Source organism: Falco naumanni, chromosome 3, assembly GCF_017639655.2.
Source record: "Falco naumanni isolate bFalNau1 chromosome 3, bFalNau1.pat, whole genome shotgun sequence".
Classification (NCBI taxonomy): Eukaryota; Metazoa; Chordata; class Aves; order Falconiformes; family Falconidae; genus Falco; species Falco naumanni.
Genome location: NC_054056.1, coordinates 101,686,691 through 101,697,446, shown reverse-complemented (window position 1 = coordinate 101,697,446; position 10,756 = coordinate 101,686,691).

Here is a 10,756-nt window from a genome sequence, read left to right as displayed (position 1 = left end):
ATGCCTGTATAATGTCTGCTACTGCCGTAAAAGCAGGTTTGCCAGCATGATTACAACATGGCGAGGCTTAGTCTGAGAATTAGATTAAAAGCTCCTTTCTGATTTTAATTCCAAATATATCTAAGTACTTTTTCAGGAAAAAAAAAATCCTCTGTAGCTGTTGTTACATCTCTAATCATGTTACTTCTATTAAGCACTTGCCTTGAATTCATCTATTTTAATATCATAAGTCACCAAATTGAATAGTGATACACAGGGGTTTTTTAAAGCGGGGAGATCGATATTGCAGCAAAACTGCATGTAAGCAATAAGAAGCTGCACAGAGGAGAGGAAAAAAAAAAAAAAAGCAAACACAGTCAGCCCCATCAGATGCTACGGGGACTTGGTTGGTTGGTTAGTTTTGTTTACTGAGAGCACAGGTTTAGATGTAGACAGAGGTTTTCCCTACTGAGACAGGCTGTGCTCTCAAGACCAGAGCAGATAAAGAAATGTTCGGAGTCCTTACTGCTTCATCTGCACCCCTTGTATGCAAGAGGCTTCTTTGCTGCTCTTCTTCTGAGAAAGGTAGAAAACAGATTAAGTGGCAATGGAGAGAGCACAGAGGGACATGAGCTTCCAGCCTATGCAAAGCATCTCGGCATGACAGCCAGATCTCAGCCTTCTCCTCCTGAGTCCAACGCCACTGACCGCGGAGAGGAACGGGGCTGTGCTGGGCTATCCCGCAAGCGCAGCCTGGTGTCCTGTGCCATGCTGAGTGCTCTCTTGAAGCTGTTACAGGAGACACAGCACCTTGCGGAATGGGACCCTGTGTTTCAGGGCACCGGCTGGGGTTGCTGCTGTCTGCTGGGCTTGCCCTAAAATACAGCTAAACTGCACGGGGCGATGTTCTGGCAATGGGAATGACTGGCATTTCCCCAAAAAACGCTGCATGCTCTGAGAAGACTCCTTGCACTAAGCTGCTGGGATACCTGGTGAGCCTAAGAGGCATATTTTTAAATTTCTCACAATTATTGCAGAATATGAAAGTGTCAGGGACATACTTTGGGATGTGCCGGGCTTTGCTTTCAGTTTCTTGTAAAGACTGTAGCTATCTGGACCTGCCTCACAATTATTGTTTCTTTTTCACAAGTGGGGGTAACATGGGAGTAATGCCTGCCTGGCTCTGCACAGCATAAACCAGCAAAGGGTGCTCTAAATCTGGGCTCCTCCATTTCGGGGAGTTGAATTTAAGGTTGATTGAACCTGGCCTTGAGGAGAGCAGACAACTGACAGCTGGAATTAGAGCCGCACATGAGTTGTCTCCAAAGGTTGTCCCCAAATCAGTAGCCCACAGACAGAACCAGATGCCAGGCTGCGCTGGTGTGTCAGCACTGGCAGCCGAAGATGGGCGCGAGCTGCAGGGAGAGGGAGGCTGTCATCAAGGTCCTGGGAAATGTGGTGCAGAAAGGCGGAGTGCAAGCCCATGGCCATGCTGTATGGTCAAACCAGTCTCCTCAAGCTGGCAAATCGTGTCTAGTCCAGCTGCCTTTGGAATCAGTCCTGGTTTATGCTCACAAAGGAAATACTCCAAGCCTTTTAATGTTAACTTGGTTGAAATCAAAATGCCAGCACTCTAATGGTTAAAAAGCAGCGCACTGTTATTCCCGGTCGTCTGTGGCTGCACTTTATAAAGACTGAGGCAAATGAGGTGGCATAAGACAAAAGTGTGCCTTTTTGTTTGATGTACACTGCATTTCCCCAGGTGTCCAAGGTGTTCATCTGTACAGCAGTGCTTTTTTCCCCAAACAGAAATTATCATGCAATCTAATGTTTAATATACAAAGTGGCCATCACTGTTAATTCCACCCTACAGTTTTTATATTTACTCTTTAATTCCTTCTGTTTGCAAAAATCGACAAAAAATAAAACCCGGGTGGGAGGGAGGAATTCTTTTAAATGACGAAATTAAAATCAATATCAAGTTTTTGGTATCTTTGGGCATGATCTCTGGAAGCTTTGGATATCTGCTTTATCATTTTGTATATTTGACAATTTTGTACTCTGCATTGTTTGACTTCATTTGTGCATGGCGATGTATTAAAACATGGAATTTTTATTATACAGTAAAAGTATTTTGTTTGATTTAAACAAGGTCAGGTCTTGATCCGTGACATGAACAGAAGGGGAAAAGAAACAGAGATTTTTGCCAGCGTCCAGCTCTCACCTGACACTCACACCAGCCTCAGTCACAGAGGGTCCAGCACCCGAAGGTGGGCAAAGATTTTGTCCACCACCTCCCCACCCCGTGTCCTTCCCCAGCTGCAGTACTTTGGGTCCCTGCAGTGGTTTGCTGTATGGGGTACAGGTGCTACATAAATGCAACACATTCAAAGATGTCACAGAAGGGGTTAACTGAGCAGAGGGCTCTGTTCTTGGCAGGGTTTGGGTGTAAATCCAGCCTGACTCCGCTGACTTGGCTCAATCTAATCCGGATTTAGTGCTGTGCGACTGCAAGCAGACACTGCACACTACGAGGAAGAATTCTGCTTTCATTGCCTTTATTTCTCAAGCTTGGGGGATGCCCATGTAAGCAGGGAAGCATCCTCTTAAGAGGACCAAACCACGAAAGGAGCAGCTACTAGACTGTTTATGGTCTAGTGGCATTTCACTCCCATCCCACCCCCCATTTATTCCCAGCATTTATGGCATAAGAGTACTTTAAAAGTCAGTAAGTAAGTAGATAAGGCTGTTTTCTAGAAAAATTAATGCTGAAATTCCAGCATGATATTATGCTCTCTCATAGATGTGGGGTTTTTTTTTTTTTCTTTTCAGCCATAATTCTGAATGTTCTTGCATTTGTAAGGTAGGGACTGATGACATGTTTTGGTCAAACACAAAATACTGGGCCTAATACAAAATAAAAGAGCAAAATTATATAGTGTGCAGTATAACTGACAAAGTCAAGATAAATTGTCTGCTAAAAAAATCATAAATCATGGTTTTTATTGTAACATCTCGTGATGGGGCTGCAATTTACTAAATTCTGTTTATATCTTTAAAAAGCTTTCTACTCCATAAACTTTGTCAGTGAGAAGAATATGTTAACAGGGAAAGCTCTGTTTTCCTACAGATCTGTGCATGTCACATCTCCAGCTGAAGGAAATTAGAGCAATCATACAAGTAAAGAAAACTGTTTCTGTGTCACATATCCTCTTCACCGTTGGGGTCTCCATAGGGGGTTACAGTGGCACTGTATTATTACTACTCTGGGTGCTGCACACTAAGATTATTTCCATTACAAAGAATATGCCACCTAAATCATATCTGCTTTATAATGAAACAGCAGCTACCATGATAATGAAATACTCTTCCCTGGAGACAAAGAAAATAGCTGCTGATGCTGTGGAACAAGGAGTTTCCCTGTGTGCTCTTACGGGTTTTACGTTATAAATCTCACCAATGGAGTTGCAGTTTCTTCATTCACAGTTTGTTACTCAGAAGTCATTGGTGAAGCAACTGGTTGTGCAGTTTGGTTTTTTGGTTGTTTTCCCTCCAGCGACAGTGAGTCCTTGATGCAACTTGATCTTATGTTACATCTGTGTATGTCCCACGGGTCCATCAAAGCTTACCTTACCCTGAGCAGCTATCACACATTACAGACCCAGGTCATGCTGCTTGGACCTTTGGGCTCCAATGCCATGTCCAAACATTGGATTCCTGCACTAAGACCATACTAGCTGAGCAGATCTGTGTATGTGTGAGCAAAGCCTTACAATGGGAGCAAATGTCCTTAGTCCATAATGAAGTCCAGTATATGAAGCACAACCCTGGAAACACAAGTCACGTTCCCAATGCCAGCGCTGACCTGCTGGAGCTGAAAGAATAAGTTCCCTCATGTCATCTCTTCATGCCCCACCTCCTTATCTGTAAAATGGGAACTACATTTACCTGGCACTGTTAAACGCTGAAATTCAACAGAGAAACTGTAAATTTCCCAAGAAGATTGTGTTGCAAGTGGGATTGATTTGAACAGACCAGGCATCTTGGTACCAAAGAAACACTTAGTTTGGGAGAAAAGAAGTTGCCATCCATGACTCGTGTTTACTTGACGTTCCACTGACTGCACCCAGGTGCCGATCTGTCAGTCTCAGTGCATGGCGTGCCAGTTTCATGGGTGAGGTGTTGTATCAGCCTGGACTTGGTTTTGTGGAAGGTCTATGCCTCTTCTGTGCATCCTTCCTCTCATTCATGCCACTCCCTTGTCATTGCCTTCTCCTTGCTTTTCTGCACCTGACATATTTTCTTGGCTTCTGCTGCTATTAACATCAAGTGGGAAATACACTATTACTGCATGTGAGGAACACACTTCCAAGTGAAGCAGTTTTGCTTTAACTAAATGGCACCAAGGCACTGGCCTTGGGAGGAGATAAAGCAGAGGACAAATTGCTATAGTTTTGTTCTAGGGTGATATGGGGATTGATTTCTTCATGTCTATGTTGGAGTGACAGGCTGAAATGGCAGCAAGAAGAATGCACACTGGACACTAGGAAAAGTTTTCTAGGAACAGGGATGCTGAAGCCATAGCAACTGCTTTAAAGAAATGGAGAACAATTTTGACAAGCATCCTGAGCCTGTGGTAGGGCAGGAGGATGGACCAAGTTGTCTACCAAAATCTCTTTCAGTCCAGTTTTTCTGCAGGTAAGACTTGAATGGGAAGCAAAGAGTTAGCTTTGTTAATTATCATTACTTTATATTTCAACTGGAACTGAATTTAGCTCTTCTTTTTCTACCTCTTTGAGGTAAAAAGCTACTACTATGTAGCTATGAGTAATTCCAGGCTCATTTAAGTCAATATGTCAGGCTGTCAGCTGAGAAACCAGGACACGTCCGCTGCCACTGCCAGTCCAGGGGCAGAGGCAGAGCCCAGGGTGACAGCAGGGACCGGGCCCACCTTCCCACCCAAAATTACCATGCTTGTCGAGAGTCCAGTTCCTGTGCTATATGGCAACAAATAGCAGCAATTAGTGAGACTAGGATCGGAAAATGAGTGGCACTCTTCAGAGTCAGGGAGAGGATCACGCTTCAGCCCACCACCAGCATCCAGGCTTTCATCTGGTCTTTACTGGGCACCATCAAGATATTAAGGATAGGTGGATAAAAGTCTTGGAATGAGTGGGTTAAAAAAGAAAAAAAAAAAGGAAAAACAAAATATGTTGAGCCCACTTAAAAGCTGAAGAGAGGCAACATTTTATAGCCAGCTGGCCAAAACCTTGAGAGCTTCAGCCATCCATTGCAGAAGGCAGGCTGAGAGGGTGCATGCAGTCATCCCCAGCCTCCACCAAAAGCTGTAGGCTGATTAGGAAAAATGTTTTTCCTTCACTGGGGAGTTTTATTGCAGAGAAACGAAGCACATCATAAGTCTCATCTTGAACACTCTGCTCGGGCACTTTCCGGAGTGAAATGGAAGAGCACGGCCAGTGCTGAGTGCCGGATGCTCAGCGCAGGGGGTGCTCCGGCTCTCCTCCGTGCTGCGAAATGGGACAGAGATGCAGACTACATGGGAGGCAGATTGTTTAATGGAAAAAGTTGGGAACCATTGTACTAAGCTGATTAACTCATTTTAACAATTTTATTTAGCTGCAAAAGTTGCCCCACATGAAAAGTGCAGCTGCAAGCATTTGCACAATGGAAACACTGCCACATGCAGAAAAGCCAGATAAGGCCCTGCCTGTCATCCTCACGGCAAGAGGTGTTAGTACTTTGGGGAAAATGCAGGGTTATTTCTGCCTTTGCTTAAGCTTTAACTCAGAGCATGAAGGATATTGCTGTGCTAGCTGGTTTTGTACATGTCCCTCCTGTCCCAGACGTGGCCTTGTTTTGGCAATTCTTGGCAGGTAAAACTCTGTCAGGAACATGAGGAATTGCGGAGCCTGGGTCCCCACTGCCTAATTCCACCTGGAGACAACAGCTGCTCGTTTCACCTTGAGAAAGTAGCTCTTCTTCCCCCACCCCACCTCCTGCCATCTCTCCCCATGCTCCAGTTCCCTGAATCGTACAATATTAGGTAGGGAAATTCTTCATGCTTCCCCTCTTTCTCTGTGTTATTAGTCCCATGACAGGCTGCCTCTTAATCCCAAAATACAGACCCTTTGGACAGTGTTCCGCTAATCCCGTGAGGGACGTGGCAACCAACAGGAAAACCAAAATTGTCTGGCATATTACCCAAATGCGTTGGACCGAAGACCACCCTCAGCCTTCAGCATTTCTCTTGGGTCACCAGTCACACACCCCTCCCCGTTAAACTTAAATTAAAACCACGCTAAAAGCAGTGTGGTTTCAAGCATTAGCAGCAAGGCATTTTTATGGGCTTTTCAGACTGATACTTCTCCACAGGCCAGTTTGGGACCCCCTGAGTGTAGGATATTGTCTCAAAATATTCCCTGAAAGCCATCAAGAGGCACTGGTATCCAAGCACCAAAATAAATGGCTCTACCATCTCTGAAAGTGTTAGCTGTAAACCAGTTTTACCCTCTCTAGTTGTTTCAGAGCTCACGGCTGGTACTTTTGCTCCAGTTTCCTGTGCTTCCCATTAAAGACCTGAAGAAGCAGCAGACCTTCATCTGGAACGGGAGCTGGGGAGCCTGCATGTTTACTTGCTCTCCGCCAAGGCGCAGAGCTGCCTGGGTTACAGTGTGGTGAAACAGAAAATGTGGGCATGCATCTCCATGGAAATAGGTTCTTGGGAAGCATCTGAGCAGTTCTGGGGGTTGTGTTTTGCCTTTCATTTAGTTTTGAGCAGTAGCACCGTAAAAAAATCAATACGGCACATTTTAAATGGATTACGAGACAGTTAAATGGCAGGTCTCCGAAGAGGAGTTGCAAATGAAGAGTGATCCCATGGGAGTTTTTATAGAGGGAATATTCAGGAAGCTGTTCTTGGCTGTTTACTTCAGAGGTCACAATGAGTAAACAATTGAATACAAGTTCCCCATGTGATGCTCCTGCTAAAGGGGCTAATATGACCCTAGGATGTATAAATGGAAATATTGAGTGGTAGGGGAAACGTATTAGCTCTGTACCTGACATTAATGAGACAAAAATAGTCCAGTTCAGCTGTCAACACTTAAAAATGGCATTGAAAAACTGAGAAAGGTTGGGAGTAGAGCTATAAGACTGATTGAAAGCGTATCTTACAATGGCCCAAAGGAGCACAATCCATTTGTATTATCAAAGAGGGGTATAAGAGATTAATTGATCAAGATCTATAAGTATCTATACATGGAGGAGGACTGCAGTATCAGAGGATTACTTAATCTAGCAGACAAAGGCATATAAGCCAGGAAGATTGGAGCTAAAAAAAAAAAATCAAGTTGAAAACGAGGCACATTTTTCTCCTTAATGGCCTTGTAATTAACCACTGGAGGAGCTGACATGGGATACAGTAGGTTCTCCATCACCCAAAAAGATATTTAAATTAAACATGGATGTCTTTCTACATGATGTAGCTCATGTATCGGTGTGGGAATTGCTGGGCAAAGCTCCATGGTCTGCATTATGCAGGAGGGCAGAGGAAACCACCATAGTGGTGCCTTCTGGCTGTGAAATCTATGAAACTATCAAAGCGATGATGTCTCCATATCACATCCCAGCAGCATCTAGCCTGTTTATGAAACACATGTTATGAAAAGACTCTTTTAGGGATATTTAAAGGTCTTTAAATATTTTATTAGAGGTTTTTTCTTTTTTTTTTTTTAATAGACTCTGCCTGTAAAACCAGGTAGGTGAAGTAAACCTTAAAGCAAAAAAAAATCTTCTGAAATAGATATCCCATACCCCCAAATTCCAGTATTAAAGGCCAATATCTCAGGATCCTTTGATACTCCAGGCTTTCCATGTGATGCTGCAAGGACTCAGCCCTTTGTTGTGGTTTAAACTTCCTATTTCTCAGATGTATAGATGACAAGCTCAGAAGGGACCACTGTGATTATCTAATCTGACCTTGTGCATGACAGAGACCACAGGGCATACCTCAATTACTTCCAGGCTATGCTGAAGCCTTCCAGACTCTTCCTTCATACCAAAATACAGCCTTTCCCCTCCATCCACACAGCTGAACTTCACATCATCTCACATCTCACCACAACATCCTTCCTTCTGCCTCTGACAAATGAAATCTTTCCTGGCACATGTCCATTCAGATTGCTGCTGTAAAGATCATTTGCCATTCCTGTGTCTCCTTGCCTGCCTCGCTGGCTCTCCCTTCTGCCTTTCCATCAACATCTCCTGCCCCTCACAGCCTGGTCCTTACCTCTGCTTTTTCGTTGCATTTGGTACCAGCTCACTCCTGCCTCTCATGGCCCACTTTGCTCACTTATTTTATTTTTTTTTAATACCCTTATTTTTTTCTTAACAAGTCTGATGTCCTATAGCACCAGTCCCTGGGGAGGGCCCCTAAGACACATCCATGCTGGTAAATGAGAAGATTGGGAGTATCTGCACCCGTAAGGCTAGGTTCAGCTACACGCGCTTCTAATGTGTGACCATTTTGTGGCCCTTGCTCTATGGCTAAAGGCTTATGGCAGGAAAAATATGTCCAGAAAATCCGCCTTTTGGGAGGAGAGAGAGGAATTAGGAGGGGAGATTGTGGCATACCATGTCTTCCTGGCAGCTTGGTTTGGTCTTCAAGACCACTGCAGGATCTATGAGTGCAAAGGTAAATCCTAGGGAGACAGAGCATTAAAAATTGATAGAGCCATAGACAAGTGAGACATTTATTTGCACTTCTCCAATTTACAGCAGGGACATCACCTCCAGCCTTCAGCTGTTTGTGACCAAATCAAGATCGAGGGACCGATGCCAAGCTGTGTGTGGTGGGCTGACCCCAGCTGGGTGCCAGGCACCCTCCAGAGCTGTTGTCATTGTCCTCCTCAGCTGGGCGGGGGGAGAGAATGTAACGGCAGACACATGGGTCGGGGTGAGGGCAGGGAGAGATCACTCGCCAACTGCCTTCATGGGCAAAACAGACCTGGCTTGGGGAAATTAATTTATTACCAATCAAACCAGAGTAAGGTAATGACAATATAAACCCAAATCTTACAACCCCTTCCCCCCACCTCTCCCTTCTTCCCGCGCACAACTTCAGCTCCGGGCTCCTCTCCCGCCTCCCCGCCCGCGGCGGGAACGTGGCTGGGCCAGTCCCTCACGCTGCCTCTGCCGCCCCTGCCCCTCAGGGGGAGGCTCCTCACACCCTGCCCCGCTCCCGCCTGGGGTCCCTCCCGCGGGACACAGTCCCCCGTGGGCTTCTCCAACGGGAGCCCTGCCCAGGGGCTGCAGCTCTTCACCGACCGCCCCGGCGTGGGGCCCTGCACGGGCTGCAGGTGGGGATCTGCTCCCCCGCCACCCTCCATGGGCTGAGGGGCACAGCCTGCCTCACCGGGGGCTGCACCACGGGCTGGGGGGAACCTCTGCTCCGGCGCCTGGGGCACCTCCTGCCTCCTGCGCTGGCCCGGCGCTCGGCAGGGCTCTTCCTCTCACACAGCCTCACTCCTCTCTCCAGCTGCAGTTGTGCGGGGCTTTTTCCCCCTTCTTAAATATGTTACCACAAAGGTGCTACCGCCGTCACTGACGGGCTTGGCCTTGGCCAGTGGTGGGTCCGGCCTGGAGCCGGCTGGCATTGGCTCTGTCAGACATAGGAGAAGCTTCCAGTGTCTTCTCACAGAAGCCACACCTATAGCCCTCCTGCTACCAAAACCTTTCCACAGAAACCCAGTATGATGTGTCTGTGACAGACCTGGATTCTGGTCTGTCGTGTGAATTCTGTCTGGTCTGGTCTGGTCATTCATGTGAGTTAGTAAATACCTGTATACCATTCCAAGACATACAACAGCATGGTACAGTTTGCATCTAGACAAAGCCTGTATTTTAAAGCTCTTCATCTTCCTAAGTGAACCCAGCTTCACGAGCTGGTGTCCAGGCGACCAGTACCACAGGACTCTCTTTGTAAATAAGGGTAAACTGAGGTAAGGAACAGGAGGTCCCACAGTGGGGGAGTGGGCTGCACAGAAGGAAAAGTCAGACGATGGAAAAGCCCATTCCATACTTTACCTTCTACAGAAGGGCTGCTTGCCTTCTGCATGTGAGCAGTGCTCTGAGGTGACAGGGCAGAGAGGAGAAAGGATGCACGGAAGCAATCTACTGCCTTCACTGCTCCTGCTTTCCCCTTTTACAAAGCCTTGGTGCTCAGAATATGTTAGCTTAGTACTCCTATACACAACTGCACAATGGGTCTCCATCTGAATTCACAACGTTTACCTGACTTTGTGTTACAAGCAGAGTTTAATCCTTCTGGAGCCAAACTGCATAAAGTTGCCAAAAGCTGACATACGTCTCCACTCAGCATTGCATATTGACAAGCAGGCACCTCTGGCCAAACTGAGAGGAAAACATCTGTCAGTAGGTGTTAATGAGACCGTAGCATGTAGCAGGCAAGACCCAACCAGCTCAGCAAGATCAGACAAAATTCATGTTCTCATCAGGTGATCACAGCTATCTACAGTTGCACTCAGCCATCAGGGGATCACTTGCACACATCCTTCCTTACACATGTTATGAATTTTAGAGTTAGCAGGATGCAAATCTGCCCTTTCAAGCTCATCTGTCAAAGCAGAGCTTTGGCCAGTACCTTGCAGGGACTTGTGAAGGAAAACGAAGTGGCATGAAAGAATGTCACAAGCATCCTTCTCTCTGAGCCAGCACAGCTGAAGCATGGGGTGGAAAG